Source organism: Protopterus annectens, chromosome 8.part0 (assembly GCF_019279795.1).
Source record: "Protopterus annectens isolate FY-2018-M chromosome 8.part0, PAN1.0, whole genome shotgun sequence".
Lineage (NCBI taxonomy): Eukaryota > Metazoa > Chordata > Ceratodontiformes > Protopteridae > Protopterus > Protopterus annectens.
In genome coordinates, this window is record NC_056741.1 from 1,192,501,763 (window position 1) to 1,192,518,906 (window position 17,144).

Genomic DNA, 17,144 nt, shown 5'->3' on the forward strand with positions numbered 1-17,144 from the left:
TGTCTGCATTCTCCAGTGTGAGTAGAGCTCAGAGGGAGTGGAGCTTCTTGTTTAGACTCCTGGCATTGGGCTGTAACACCTTTAGATTTCCTTGGGTAGATTTTGCTATGTTGGAAGGTTTTCCAATCTGGCATTGTCTAAAAAAGGCTTTATGGGGAAGGACAATGTTTTATCTGACATTCAAAAGCCTAGACAGGACAGGTGCAGACTATTTTTGGGAAAGCAATGTGGTTTGTTAACCATGCCCTTCCATGCTGACAAAAAAATGTATCCCCCTAAAATGACACCAAAAACTAAGACGATTATTAAAGTCAATTATCTTCTGTTTGTATTGTGGCATCATCGCTGGTGAAGGCAAAATAGTGTTCAATGCTAGGCACATATCAGGCTGTGACATACATCCTTATAGCTCCATAATGCCTCTGCTCATATAGTCCTGTGAGGTATGTCTCTGGTCATTTACAACTACATGGAGTATGACTGAATTATACTGGTACCTGTGGTCCACTAACTTGAGTGCATCCGTAGCTTGGGGGACCTGACCCCTGATAGGCAACTTCCTCCTTGCTCAGCCTGGTGAGTGGGGTATCAGTATGTCATGTAATGAAGTCCCCGTGACGAGAGTCCTTTGTAGCATAATGATTTGCCTTATAGGTCTCAGTATTGTAGGTGAAGTAGCACGCGATTCTTGCAGACTGTATCAGCAATCATTTAAGCAGCTGCAGTCACGATTGTGGCTACTTAAATGACAGTCAATGTACGTGTGCCAGGATCATAGAAAAATGTTAGACTAGCTCTTTGCTACAGTTTAGCAAAGTTGTTTGATGCAATTTAACTAAGAGCTATTATTTATGTACATTGTAGTACTTTGCTTAGCCTGAAGAACTATTTGTTTTTTTTTTATTTTGTTTATTTTTGATAGTCAGTGAACTGTAGCAAGGAGCTTCTATAGCTGTTTGGCATAGTTTAAAAGATATTGATACAATTGGGGGGTGACGAGTAAATCAACTAACTTTGCAACAATGCTGTGAATGATTTGTCAGATTCGTATGTACTTTATAATTTTTATACCTGCATGTGAGACAGCATGTGTTCTAACAATGTGAGATGCTTAAGAAATGAGTAATAATTTAGGCATGCATGCATTAGCCCAGATATTGTGAATACTGAGTGTGCACTACTAATTAAACCATATGTAGTAAATATGTTGTTAATCTGTAGATTGCTGCTATCACATATAAGGACTCTTGTTTTCTTTCAATTTACAGAAATGCGTGATAGGAATGCTCCTAGCACTACTATTGCAGGACCTGAGGTACAGTAAATATACAGATTATCAAACTGATATGGCATTATAAAGTTGCAGTTTTCATGTTGAATTACCCTTTCCTTTACTGCCACGTTTTTCATCATGAATTACGCACTCAGTCCATACCTCTCAACTGAACACATTGTTGGTCCATTTTTCATAAAATTGTGTTTTTGTGGCAAATCATTGGCAAATTATTAAAGATAGAGTCGGAAAAAAAAATTACAGACATTTGCATTTCAGACTTCCTACCCTTTGGAAAATACATACTAACGCAAACTCTGTTATTTTATCAACTAAGTTTGTAAGAGCAATATTTAAAAATTGTCCCTATTTTTGGGCCTTTGTTCCCCCATAATTTATGGCTTTGTCCAGATTTCTTGCTCTAAGAGGTTGAGAGGTATGCCACTAAATCTCTCTCTCTCTCTCTCTGATTCACCCAGTTAAAATGTATGCTGCTTAGTGTGATATTTGAGCAATGCTCACTTTATATTTAATTTCTCTTACTTTTATCATTAAGAGTTTGCAATCATAAAGAAGGGCTTTTTTTAATTTTATTCCTATGATACAAATGCAAACATATTTGTTTATCATGTCTATCTTTTTTTTTTTCAATAATTTTAATTTTAATTTTTTCATTTGTATAAATCACAATAATTTCCATTCTTACAGCATGATCATCGGTGAATATTATACATTGTATTCAATATAGTCATGTAGGTCATAAAACATATCTGTTTACACTATATACAAATATGCTTTCTCATTCAATTCTGTTGTTGTAAAAACAGCACATACAATAAGGATTTCAAGTCCATAGTTTGACTGTGTGATCGTGTGTATATTTCTAGGTTCCTTTGTACCTTGTTACTATGTAGCATGTATGATGTGTCATGCTAATATGATGTTAAAGGTTTGTTCCCAAATTTCTGGGGCTTTCATATTTTTGTTTCTTTTATCCATTACTATTTTGTGGGCTAAAAGATGTTTTATAGCTATTTTTTTAATCCCTCCCAAGATATATTTGTAAGAAAATTATTATAAGTATATTGGCTTGTTTTCCTGATATGTTAGATGGGTGAATATGTAGAAGGGTAAATTCCCATGTTAGTATTGTTATTTGATATCCCATTTTTTGCAGTTGTATCTTGAGGGAATTCTAGAGTTTGTACACACCTTTGCAACTCCAAAATATGTGCATTAGGTCTGCTACCTGGTCCTTACAGTGTGGGCAGTATGGTGCTTTGGATGCATTGAATGTGTGGAGTATTGTGGGTGTGAAATATGCATTATTATATATCATAAGCTGCATGTATGACATTTTTTAAGGGGTATACTTTTCAGTGTTAGATTTACTGCATGACTTATTTGCTGGTCATCTATGGATGGTTTTAATTTTCTCCAGTAGTTAGACAAAAGTAGGTCCTTCTGAAATTTGATTTCATCTATCATTTTATGAGTTAGATATTGTTTTCCTTGTTGTAAGAATAGTCTTCCAAAGCAGAGTACAGTTTTCCATGTCACTATTAAGTATAGTAAAGTTTTGGAGGTAGCTGGAACACAACTCTTTGATTTGTCTTAGTATTATTATGTATGATTTGGGTAGATTTAGGTTACTTCTCATTTCTTGGATTGTACAGTTAAGATACGAGTAGATATCTTGGATTATTTTGTAACTAACAACTAAGAGGTTCCACAACCCGAGTATACCACAGCAATGGCACTGACTTCCTCTTTAAAATTGAATGTTCTTCCTGTTTCCAAAAAATCCACGCTGAAAGATGTACCAAATAGCTCCACAGCAATAATGGAATTTATTCTTGAAACAGACACACAAAAACAGCCAAAAAGACGCCAAGGAAGTAATTCAACAGGTTTACCCGGGTTTCGTCCGCCAAGACGAACTTCTTCAGAATAATCTAATCATTGGTTACCTCCCCAATATATACACAAGAAACTAATTGATTAATTAAACTACCTAATTGATATGAACATTGGTACTAACACAATTGAGCTATAATTGATGGAAATAACTATAAATTCATATATATATATATAACCCAATGTATACAATTTACAAATGCATATATCAATAAACAAACATAATGAATTAAAAACTGAAATGATTAAAATAAAATAAAATAAATGCATATGTTAATATTGCAATAATTCATATTTCATTAAAATTGCAATGCTCAAACATAATACAATATTGATGCTATAACTGTGAAAATGTATATTTATATTAAATCTTCATAAATACATTTAGATACCCCCATATGCTATCCAAAGAATGTATGTATACATATCATTATTCCTACCCAATATTTTAATACTAATGACATATAACCATGAATGGCTTTGAAGGAATATTATTATAATAATAACTATACAATTCGTACAATAAGCACAAAAGGCACAAAAAACCATATTATATACTAGTGTGTAATAACTTAATTACTTACTACCTTATGTTATATTGAACTATTTATCTATAAAAATATTTAAAATATTAATTATATATGTATTTACCTGGACTAGATGACATTTAAACAAATAATCTACTAATGAACTAATTTAACATCTACCCTTAATGTAATTTTTCATAAGGATAGGTTTGATTGTACAATATTCATTGAGACCAGGCCAATTATGGGCATTCAGCAGAATCTGCCACTTTAACTCCTGTATGTCAAGGTCATATTTAGTAATTCTTCCTTGTACATCACTCAATAAATGTTCAATTATACAGAATTTAAAGTTATGATCAGTATGTAATTGGATATGCCTAACCAGGGCATTGGTGGTTTTCATGTGTTTTATATCCAGTATATGTTCTTTTATTCTACTCCTGAATTTCCTACTCGTTTTGCCTATATAAAAGGCTCTACACTGTTGACATAATGCTACATAGATTACATTAGATGTATGACAATTAAAATGTCCTTTGATCTTAATATTAATGTAATTGATTTTAATTTTATCCTGTGTGTCTTGTATGTACTTACATGTTGTACATCTTCCACATCTATAATTCCCAATTGGTCTATTGTTATTATACTGTCGTATTTCAATATTATGCTCAAAAAACTCTTTGAAGGACGTGTCCTTTTTATACACAAATTTAACCGGTCCTTTAAATATTGATGCCATCATATGTTCATCAATATACAAGTTCCAATTCCTATTAATAATATTCCTTATTATTGGTGTACAATCATCGTATACTGAAATGTATAAAGGCATCTGATCCTTATTTTCATACAAAATCTTGTTTACATTCTGATCATATCCATGATTTAAAATGGCTTGATATATTCCTACCTGTCTCTTATTTTTCACTTCTTGTTTGATAGTTTCACATAGGATTTCTGGGTATCCCCTGCTTATAAACATACTTTGCATGAATTCCAATTCATCATACAATTCAGTCTCCTCACTAATCATTCTGGCTGCCCTGACCATCTGGCCCTTAACAACACCCTTCTTTTGATGGTCAGGGTGCCAGCTGTCATAGTGAAGGTAGGAATTGGAAAATGTTGATTTTCTATGTATGTTGGATTTTAAATATTCCCTATGTTTATCAAAGGTTAACTCCACATCCAAATAGGATATACTTTCATAGCCAATATGATGTGTAAACTTTAAGAATCGCACATTTTGATTTATATATTCAAGAAAAATATTTAAAGATACCTCATCTGCATCCCATACTATAAAGATATCGTCTAAATATCTAGTGTATGTTTTAAAATATTGTTTGAATGGACTATTGAAAATATAATTGTACTCCCAATATGTCATTATTAAATTAGCATACATGGGGGCGCATGCTGCCCCCATTGCAACACCATCAATTTGTTTGTAGTAATGTCCTTCATAGTACAAAAAGTTGTTATGTAGTACTATTTCCATAAGGCTAATCAGGGTATTGATCTTAGTTTGGTCAAATGTCTTTGATTCAAAAAGCTGTTCTTCTAACCAAATCAACCCTATATCATGGGGTATTGATGTAAAAAGATTACAAACATCTATAGTAACCATAATGTTTCCATCCTTCATTTTAACCTTATTCATCATGTTAAGGAAATCCCATGAGTCCTTGGTGATGTATGGAAATTTAGACATACTTAACTTAAAATGGTTATCAAGATATTGACTGATGAAACATGTTTTGTTCCTCTTCCCATCCACAATAGGCCTGAACTGTAGGTTATTCAGACCCTTGTGGATTTTTGGAATTCCAAATATTCCACTAATGACCGGAAAGTCATTAGATAGATATTTGTGTTCATCCTCTGTCAATTCACCTTGCATTAACATATCTTCTAATCTGTTATCTATCCTTTGATGAGCAATGTTGATTTCATTTAAACTTATTTCAGAGTAAGATTGACCTAACAACATGGTAGTCATATATGTGACATAATCCCCTGTGTCAGTTATGACAACTCCACTGCCTTTATCAGGCCTCATTATTCTAATATCTTTAATATTTAATATTTCTTTAAATATTTCCTCATCACTTTCTGTCATGTTACTGTGTATAGGAGTATTATAATGTTTAAAAAAATCCCTAATGTCCATTTCGGCCTGTTTTTCAAAAATAATTATTTTGTCATTCATAGGGGGATTGAAAATACTAGGTTTACACAAATCACTCGCTATATGGTTTCTCCTGTTGTCCTGTACATTTCCCTGAAAGAATAATTTCAAGTTTAGTTTTCTACTGAATAATTTCAAATTGACAATAGAATTCACTAATTTCCCCTTACGACAGGGTACAAAATTGTGTCCCAATGAAAACAAGTTCGCATGTTTACTGTTAAATGCATATTTAGAATAATTAAATATTTTATAGTCCCCATAAGTATTGATAATAATGTTAGGGTTACTTAAAGGTTCTTTAACAAATAATTCTAAGTTATCATCCAATGCACATGTGTCTTCTTTATTCAAATACCTTTCGATATTAAGGTCAATATGGAAATTAATAGGATTGTGAAATTCATCACCTAAAAAATCAGTGCTGTTCTCTTTCATACCATTATTCGTCATGTCATTACCTGTGTTGTCAGTGTAGCAACTCAGCATGTTGGAAGAGCCAATAATGTCAGGGTATTCATAAATAGTCAAGTCTAATAATGCTTGATCCTCTTGTGCTGACTTATTTAACTCTAAATCTATATCTCCCTGACAATTTGTAATATTTAATTCTTCAGCTGTTAACTGGGCGGAAAAGCCACCATTATGCTTAACAACATCATAATCCTTAATAGTGCAATAGTTGTCATTTGTTTCCATACCACACTGAATACAGTCATATATAGTCCGCTCATGTGGACTAGTTACCATGTCACCTATCTTATACACTAAATGATCATAACTAGCATTATCCCCATAAGTATGACTGTATTCCCCCATATTACAACTAATTGGTGCTCGCTGCATGCGAGGTTGTATAACATTAAAAACATCATAAACATCATTATGTCCCAAACTTTGTTCACACATACCATATTGGAGCTGCGACATTTCTAATATAGTTGTAGGTTGGTATAAGTCCACAGTTGGTACAGCAATAGGGTAGTCTATGTCCATATTATAATCCATGCTGATGTCGATTCCATGTGTGGATGGTGCCCTTATTTCCGACTCTTCCAACCTGCTTTCGCATTGCTTGCCGCTAAAAAACCTCTTTTCGGTTTCGCCCCTGTATCTCTATAATCATCCTCTCCATTGTGTTTTCCCCGATTGTAGAGCCTTTCTGATCGTCTCACAACTTCTGCGTAGTTCTGTTCGTTGGAACCTTGCTGTTGCTGTTCCTCATTGTCGGAAGTGATGTCATACACTTCCTGTCTTTGTCGGTTACGTTCCATGCGTATCTCATCACCATGGTTATTGTGCTTATGTTTGGACTTAGGGTAAATTTCACCAGCCTCATATCTTTTAATGTCTCTTATTATTTTATTACTTTTCTTATTGTGTAGAATTCCACAGTTATAATCAATGTCCTTAATAATCGTAGTGTATTTGGTGTAATGTTTGTCAAAGCTAGAGTCTTGACTAATATTTTGATTGAGTACATCGAGTTCTTTTAACATATTGTCAATTCTAGAATTATTGTATTTAATCATAATTTCCATCATACGCACACCAGTATTGTTAAATAAATCATGCAGTTCTTCCAACATGTTTTCATTGTTCTCACTACCGTGCGGGTACTTCCAAAGCCTTAATCCTTTGGGAACCATATGGAGGTCTATATTTTTCTGCAGGTAACTGTTTTCAAGCTGTAAACGTTTATATTTAAACAGCTTCATTTCAAAAGTTTTTAGCATATCACACATTGCATCATGCTGTCTCTTTGGTGGCAATTGGTTATCATGTTGTACCATATTAAACGAGAAGCAATTATCTCGCCAAACATTAAAATTCGTATTATTTGTGTTGTTAACATTCTCCTCATTAAAATTCAACTTTAAAGTACCTTGTTTAGTTGTAGTGGGAGATTGCGGCGTAGCCTGTGTTAAAGGCAGTCCAAGGGTATCATTCACAGTAGAATTGTTATCATGGCTGTTTGTACTTAACAGTTTTTGAATCAAAACTGAATGTTCCTTCAACTGTGCATTGATTTGCTGTAATATAATCCCCGTGTCCACTGGAACCACCTCGTCCTCCATACTGACACCAAGTACGTAAAAACACAAACTTGTAACTAACAACTAAGAGGTTCCACAACCCGAGTATACCACAGCAATGGCACTGACTTCCTCTTTAAAATTGAATGTTCTTCCTGTTTCCAAAAAATTTTTTTAATCCCTCCCAAGATATATTTGTAAGAAAATTATTATAAGTATATTGGCTTGTTTTCCTGATATGTTAGATGGGCGAATATGTAGAAGGGTAAATTCCCATGTTAGTATTGTTATTTGATATCCCATTTTTTGCAGTTGTATCTTGAGGGAATTCTAGAGTTTGTACACACCTTTGCAACTCCAAAATATGTGCATTAGGTCTGCTACCTGGTCCTTACAGTGTGGGCAGCATGGTGCTTTGGATGCATTGAATGTGTGGAGTATTGTGGGTGTGAAATATGCATTATTATTTATCATAAGCTGCATGTATGACAGTTTTTAAGGGGTATACTTTTCAGTGTTAGATTTACTGCATGACTTATTTGTTGGTCGTCTATGGATGGTTTTAATTTTCTCCAGTAGTTAGAGAGAAGGAGGTCCTTCTGAAATTTGATTTCATCTATCATTTTATGAGTTAGATATTGTTTTCCTTGTTGTAAGAATAGTCTTCCAAAGCAGAGTACAGTTTTCCATGTCACTATTAAGTATAGTAAAGTTTTGGAGGTAGCTGGAACACAACTCTTTGATTTGTCTTAGTATTATTATGTATGATTTGGGTAGATTTAGGTTACTTCTCATTTCTTGGATTGTACAGTTAAGATACGAGTAGATATCTTGGATTATTTTGTCCTTTAATCGAGGAAAAGAATCAAGGTATGACATCTTGTTATTTATTTTTAGATTTGGAGTTTTATGGAGGGGTTGTAGTGCTATCATAGCTTGCCCAGGGTTTAAGGAATGAAAGAGTTTTTGTGTTATATTTATAGAATGTTTTAAGGGATATATAATGTTATAGGTTTGTAAATCTTTTTTGTTTAAAAAGGGAAGCACTTTGGGATTGGTGCTTAGCGCTTTAATGTGCCTATAGAATATTGTCACCCAAGGAGGTGACCAAGTTTTCATTGTCAGGTTATGTTCTGCTATTCTCAATATTCAGTTAGTGTTGATAATAGAGTAATAAGTTTTAAAATCTGGCAGGCTCAGACCCCCTTTGCTTTTGGGAAGTGCTAGTTTTTGATATGAGTTTCTGTTTTTTTTTGTGTTCCCATATGAATTTTGCTAGGAAGGTATGAATATGTTTGAAAAATGTATTATGTGTAGTTATCTGTGATGTCATGAATATATATATATGTTAGTCTAGGTAAAATGTTTATTTTTATTATTGATACTTTGGCCAGAAATGGTAGCTTAAGGTTATTCTACCTTTTATAGTCTTGTATTATGCTTTGCCATTTAAGAGTTATGTTATGCTGGTAGAATTCCTTGTTGCTCTGGAAGAAAGTAATTCCCAGATATTTAGTTTCTTCTTTAATTTTTATTGTATATATTAGCGGTATTAATGAGATAAGTTTGGGTGGCCTTAAGGGGAAGATATTAGTTTTATTGAGGTTTAATTTGTAGTTAGACATGATTGAAAATTGTTCAGTTGCAGTTATTATTTTGGTTATGTTTGAGTTTGGTGTGGTGAAGTATATGTTCAGATCATCTGTGAAGGCGGTGAGGTATACTTTGCAGCGTGTTGAGGGGGGGTTATGGTATGTGTTTTGTTTAATATAAAGAAACAGGGGTTCTAGGTATATGTTGAATAGAAAGGGAATAGCGGAGATCCTTGTCTTGTTCTGTATTTTATCATAATTCTATTTGACCATGTTTTATTTATATATAGGGATGTGTATGGATTACTATAGAGAATTTGGATGATCTGAATTAAATTGATAGGTATGTCAAAATAAGGTAATGTTTGAAGTAAAAATTTAGTTTGACCCTGTCAAATGCCTTTTGGGCATCTACTACCATTGCATAGATATTAATATTCCTCTGATTTGCAAAACACATTAATGCATCCAATGTTAGAGTTTTATTGCTGGTCGTCTTTGTGTTGTGAACCCAGATTGCTCTGGAGAAATGATTTGTTTATCAAGTCTATTTTGATTATGGATCTTTCCGTTTCATTTCCTAGCTTACTAAATGTGAATTTTTTTAAGTGTACTACTTTGAGCACTCTAGGTGCATCTTGCAGTTACTATATAATATAAAGAACACAGAACAAAACTACTAACTGATTAAAAACTTAATGACACACAAAAACTAACCAATTTTATTTTGTTATAGCAAACCATTACTTTTTCCATAGCTGGTACATTCTTTCACAGCTTCTGCATGTATTGTAGCACCATTATATTGTTGCTTTTGCTACTCATTCTAATAGACTTCTAAATGCATCTCCGTCCTCTCTGTAAAGAAGCACTTTCTATAATTGCCTGAGACTTCTTCTTCTTCTGACTTCATTTCCTAATGTTCTCATGGTTGTTTATCATTTTCTAAAAATGGATCTTTGTGTTCTGAAATTTATACTCGTGAACTGTTTTATAAATTCTGCATCAGTCTTGCTTTTCTTTGTCTCTCTCTCTCTATTCTGCTTCCGTCATTCTCTCTTTCTGCCTTTGTCTTGTGTCTTCATCTCTAAAGAAATGTAAGCTGATATCTCTGTTTATATAGCTGTTGGTGTTTTCATTGGCTTGTTTAGTAGCAATCTGAAAAATCTCCCTGCTGTCTCTGCTCTTCCACATAATGTCCTGAGAAATGAAAATGACCTTTGCAGTTCTAACTCACTGACTTACTGCAACCATCATGTTGTGCAGCTACTGTCCTCTTGTCTTCCCTGTAATAAGTCAGTGTCTCCTGCTGCAGGGATACATTTGAGCCTTTAAAAGACATTATCCCCATATCCCTTTTCTGCTGACAGAACGTTTTTCTCCCACCACATGATATTTATACACTTAATTATTCATAAAAAGATATAACCCCGGATTCATGAAGCTCGGCGCAAGGCCGGCGTAAGGCTTGCGCCGGCCGTGAGGCGTAGATGTGGAGTAGTCGCGCCATATGCATATTAATGAAAGCATGCAGCTGCCATAGCCACGTGCATAGGAAACGTGCACGAGTGCAAGGGGCGTATCGAAGTTGTGCAGGGAGGCATGTCAATGTCAGCTTCCGAGGAGCAACCTAAACTGCTGAATATTATATTCCACCAGCAATAGTAATCGTACCTATCAGTGTCTGTGGAGACTGAAACGTATGCAAAGCAGAGTACCTGCGAACAGAAAATGAAGACTCAAACACAAATGCACGGTAGGGAATAACGGGTCCCTATCCATGAACAAATGACAAGAAAACCATGTGCCTGTAGTCCAATGTAGTGTAGATAGCTATACCATGTGGAAGTGAAACGTATCAGATGTTAGCGCGCCGCCAGTAGGTACGTCCAGTCCAACGGAGAAGGTCACCAGCCGACCCATAATTTGAGGGAGGGAACATAGCTGTGCAGATGTGTCCATAACAAAATACACAAGGTGAAATGTAGATATAGGTAGTGACCATATGTCTGAATCATATCCCACAAGCCATGTAATAGTCACATACAAAAGGTATGTCCATATTGCACATACCAAATGTGATAGGAAATAGCATACGCATGTAAACGAAACAGAAGGAGCATATAAACGAGCCATAACAACACGGACACATGTAGGCCGAAAGGAACAGTATGATCCGTACCGTCGACCAAGATTACCACCTGTCCCACTTTGTGAGCGACGGTCCCTCTGTGGGCAGATGTGTCCTGACACAAACATGTAAAACTGGCAAATGTCCAGAGAATATAGGACATAATTCCTCTGTAGACGTCATGCAATAGTTGCATTAAACATATTTCAGTGGACGTATAATACAGAAATGTCATAACAAACAGAATAAGATACCGAAATGCTACAAGAATAAGCTTAGATATAGGCAAGAATTGTAAGTTCTATCTGCCGAACTGACCGTGGGTATGTGTTGGCCTGTAAAATATGCTGTGTTCACCGCAACTGTCACAGTAGGGTTGCCACCCTTACAAATGGCCAAAGTGGGACATGTTTGGTACAGACATCAGACTGTACAGGCCAACACATACCCACAGCCAGTACAAAGGACAGAACATAACTGTTTTGCCTACAGAAAAGTGTATTCCCGTAGCATTTTATTTGCTTAGTCTGTTTCTCATAGCAGTCAGGTATTTTAGATACAGAATTAACTGTTTAATGCAACTATCACATAAAATATAAGAAATATGTTTGTCCTAAAATCCCAGGACATTTGCCATGTTGACAATTACATGTCAGGACACAACTGCCCAAAGAGGGACTGTCCCTAGCAAAGTGGGACAGGTGGTAACCCTATGTCACACTGTGGACAACTGAAAAGGTGGAAACACAACCTTTGATTGTGGGGAGGCAATGTCCACAACAGTCGGACATCTGTAAGGAATAGCTTGGACATAGGAAAAGGTGCCATCCTACCAATGAGTAGAACAGGCTGGCAAAATCCAGAAGGCAGCTGTATAATCTGAATGTGTATGTGACACAGTCGAACAGGTAGTACCCGGATACACCAACCAAGTAATGAAAGTGAAGTAAGGGTGTGTAGCTATGTGCGTGAGGTATAACATGTGGACATCAAACAGAGCAGGGTAGTCCACACAACCATAAAGGTACCTGACACATGTAGGGTAGTCAATGTGTAACTCTGGCCGTGTCATGGGCCAACAACCAAAGTAGTGCTCTATGGGGTGTGAGTAATTTGCGTGTGAGGGGTGTGTGTTTAATGGTAAATTCCTCAAAGGCGATACTTGTGTCGTATGCAGAAAAGGTGAACCGGAGGTGTATGAGGGGGCAGCGGGTGAAGTGGAAAGAAACACAACCTCATGTAGAAACAGCTGCAAGACAAGCAGACAGGCCATAGTGTACAACACAATCCCATAAACATATGAATATGGAAATATGCAAGACAAATGTATACATACAACACCATCACATACCCACAGATGAGCCCAGATGGAACTGGCCATAACAAACGCAACACACCTGGATGCATAATAGCCAACCCAGCATACCCTCCACAACACACAACCTGCCACCATACCAGAACATCCACCAAATCCAGCCGTACTTGGTCCACTGGTTTGTTGCAGAAACAGCTACACACAGTGACCCCTACACATATGTAGTAGGTATTGTCACCCTAGGCAGTGTCAGGATTGCAAACCATGTATCCCCTGCAGGTAAAACCCCCTGCACGTTTTCGTGCTGCCACAAAAATCTTAATTATCTAACTTTATTTTGACCAATTTTTGGGATATCCCTCATGGGATGACCAACCTGTGTAAATAGTAGAATGGTTATGACGACATGATGTCCAATCCAGTAGATATCTGGACACAAGTCAGAACGTGCAGTGGAGGTCCATGACACTGTCCAGCCCTAAGTGGGCATGCATAACCTACCACCCAGGATAAAATACCTTCCCGTGATGCACGTGTCCAGACACGAATAGGAGGGAGAATATAATGCACACATTTGCAAAGTGGAAAATGGCATGAGGGTGAGGAAGACACTACGTAAACAGGTCAACCCTGATCAAGTGTGAGGGACACTGACTGTGTGCAGTCGTGACTGACCATACCTGTCAACCTGTGTGAGCAAGATATCTGGACAGAACCATGAATATAAGTGAGACAAAGGTCCAAAATCAGGGACAATCTGTAAACATATCTCTTAGAAACATAGAATTTGATAGAATAACAGTTTGCACATTGGCATTAATGTCTGGAGTATGAAGTCTGAAACCCAACTGTCTGTCAGCACGTTCCGACTGCAGTTTGTAATGCTGAGCTACTGCCATGCCAGAACACAACAGCGTATTACAGAGGTCCGTGCCATACCACTCAACTGTCCGGATATTCGCAGAATGACTAGGGTCACCACCTGTCCCACTTTGCGAGTAACAATCCCTCTGTAGGCAGTTGTGTCCTGTGAAAAAAATCAAGACATAGCAAATGTCCTGAGAGTTTATTCCCAAATTTACTTTAACAGTCACATAAAACGGTTATTTCATATATGAATCCTCAATATGTTATGTGAAGTAGCATAAGCAATTCAAATGTTACTAGAATAAGCTATTATATGTACAGAAAGGTTAAAGTTCAGTACTATGCACGGCTGTAGGTATGTTTTGTCCTGGAAAATCTGACATCTCTACAGAACATGTCCCACTTTGGGCAGTCGAAAAGGTGGCAACCCTAAGAATGACCACAGGTTCACCCCATAGTGTTGGTGTGTGCCTCCGACAATCTGCACCAGTGTGGTAAATAGCTGAGGATTGACGTCACTAAATAATGAGAAATATCCTGAGTATAAGACTCCACAACCTGCAGAAAAGTCATGCTAATGCAAGACCTAGCATTCTATCAACGTTGTAAGCTTGTAAGAGCAATCGTTAAAATGTGTCCCTAATTGTCCCCCCATCGTGTAGGTTTTGCACAGGTTTGGTGCTCTAAGAGGAATGGTCTGTACATATTTACAGGAACAGCCCTTCACACTTGTGTAATGTACAACCGTATACCTGTAGTCACTTCATGTCCAAAAATAACAATCCCTGTATGACTGTATACAGGTAATAGTCAAATGTGAATGGGAACACCCCTCACCGGGGAGTATGGACTGTAACAAACCCACCCATAATATGTAATGCCAACAGAATTAGCTGCTGACAGGTGCACAAACACCTGTGTCTATAAACACAGGTAAAACTTCAAAATAGGGAGATAAGCCCTGTCCATATGCTTCGTTTGACATTTGGCCTCGGCCAGGGAAGTTCCATTCACCAGATGGACAAGCCTAAACCCAGATCACTACATGAACACCCTGACAATCAAAGACCTGTATGTGGCTGGACTATATGCCTTGGTTTTCTGCATGCCCTTGGAGTGATTAACAATGCAGCCGGAGTCCACAGCAGTAGGCAATAGGGAATGTGTAATATGTAGTACCTCCTTTTTCCCAGCAGGAGTCTGGATGCCTGTGTCGTAGGTGAAGCGGTGAGGCGTATGTTGATGTAGCTAAGTACTATGGGTATGCATATCAATGAGGGTGAACACCAATAGAATAGTGGTTCCGGTATCCGGCCAACGTGAATGCAGTCCCGGTTGACCTAGGACCACTGCACATATAACTTGAAAGTGTAATTAAAGCATTAGTGCAGTACACACATTTAAATATGTAAAGGTGAACGTGTGTTTCGCAGTAGTCCGTAAACTGGAATACAGATATGTAACTGTTACGGTCAGAATTATGAAAGTTCATGGAAGCACAATTATCTATGAAACATATGTAACCCACAGTAAGGATATGCAAGTGCGCCTGCGCATGTGTAATCCGCTCACAGAATAGAAAATGAATGGTGTTTTCCCCACGTTCCATGTACATGGCTCATACCTGTTAAACCCGTAAAGTACGAAACCGGACAAAGCCATGATAACAACTGGTACAAATAGGGACAATCCCCAGATATTGCCCTAACAAACATAGAAAGTGGATAGAATAACAGGTGTGTCACTAGCATGGCTTCTCTGAAGGGTATGAAGTCGTAACCTGAAATGTCATTATTTACCGATGTCAGTCTTTAATGATATGCCACTAACTTGCAAAACGGACCACAAATAGGGACTATCCCCAGATATTGCCTAACAAACATAGAAAGTGGATAGAATAACAGGTGTGTCACTAGCATGGATTCTCTGAAGGGTATGAAGTTGTAACCTGAAATGTTTGTCATTATTTACCAACATCAGTCTTTAATGATATGCCACTAACTTGCCAGATAGACACAAGGTTATGAAAAATGGAGCAAAGATAAGAGGCAAACAGCTGTACATGCAGCGGAAATCTGTACAGTTGAAAGGTATGATATGGAGATATATATACACATATATCCACAGACATAATCCAAAGCAAATTACGAGATGAGGAATGTACAGACATATGTATATATGTACAGATATATATATCTATACACACACGATACATGAATAGATAGATATATACACAACAAACATATGTCCCTGTACATATAACACATGTACATAAATAGTGAACTAATATGGATAGACAGACAGACATGAATGAAAGGAGAATACACCGATGGTTTCCAAACCATTTCCCAGAAAGTACCAGTGTGACAGGGCCTGCAAGTTCTACACATTAAACATGAATATAGGTGTCCTTTGCAGGACCCCAAAAATTGATCCGTACGAAGTGCGGACCATCATTGATGCAAAAGAAGTCACACCTGCAACTACGATATAGCTGTACATGCAACAATAGCAGGTGCAAGGGTAATAACACATGGGTCGATTGAATGTATGACATATGAGCTGATATCCGCAGAGTGGGGAGCGCTCGGAAGTATCCTCACACTTTATTATCACTCACATTAAATATGTCTAATGGGTACTGTGGAGGTGTGTCAGGTATGGGAATCATGGGTATGCAGAATTGGGCCAAGGTGCTGGTTGGCACAGATCTATTAGGTACGCCCCATGGGAGTGATCAATATACCTATGTTGGTATAGCACATGCCTATATTCACCAAAAAGGTGCAACCCACCCACTGGATATTGTATAAACCATTGGGGGAAGATGTAGGGACCTATATCAGTGTCATGTAGGCGATTATCATGGATGGACACGCATACGACCAAGATGGTAACCATACCTGCCAGAATGTCAGAATAAGACAGCTGGACTAAGACATAGTACACGACAGACAAATAGGGACTATATTAAATATACCTCAGACAAAATCAGACCGTTGATAGAATAATTGCATAGACGGGAATATGAATGTTATGAGAGTTAGTAATCATGAAATAGAAATGTCAGTCATGATTACCTAACTGCACAGTCCATCATGGCTTGCCAGCAATCTATCAGAAAGGCACATTATCATGACAAATGTAACAGAATCATAGGTCAAACCCCAGGGCGTATACCCATAATGTGTACAGGTGAGAGGTATGAAGGTAACCCGTCCTAATGAAATGTACAGAACTAGTGATACTAGGTGGACAGGTGAGAAGAAAGACATCAGGACAAATGACA

The 17,144-nt window shown here is 36.9% G+C and overlaps 1 long non-coding RNA gene across 1 annotated transcript in view; it reads left to right on the forward strand.

The window, feature by feature from the left end:
• The first annotated feature begins 1,265 nt into the window (after positions 1-1,265).
• The window catches only part of LOC122808076, a 45,672-nt gene continuing 29,793 nt past the window's right edge, over positions 1,266-17,144 (forward strand). The window contains exon 1 of the long non-coding RNA XR_006365782.1: positions 1,266-1,315. This is a non-coding gene — a long non-coding RNA (uncharacterized LOC122808076). The remainder of the gene's footprint in view (positions 1,316-17,144) is intronic.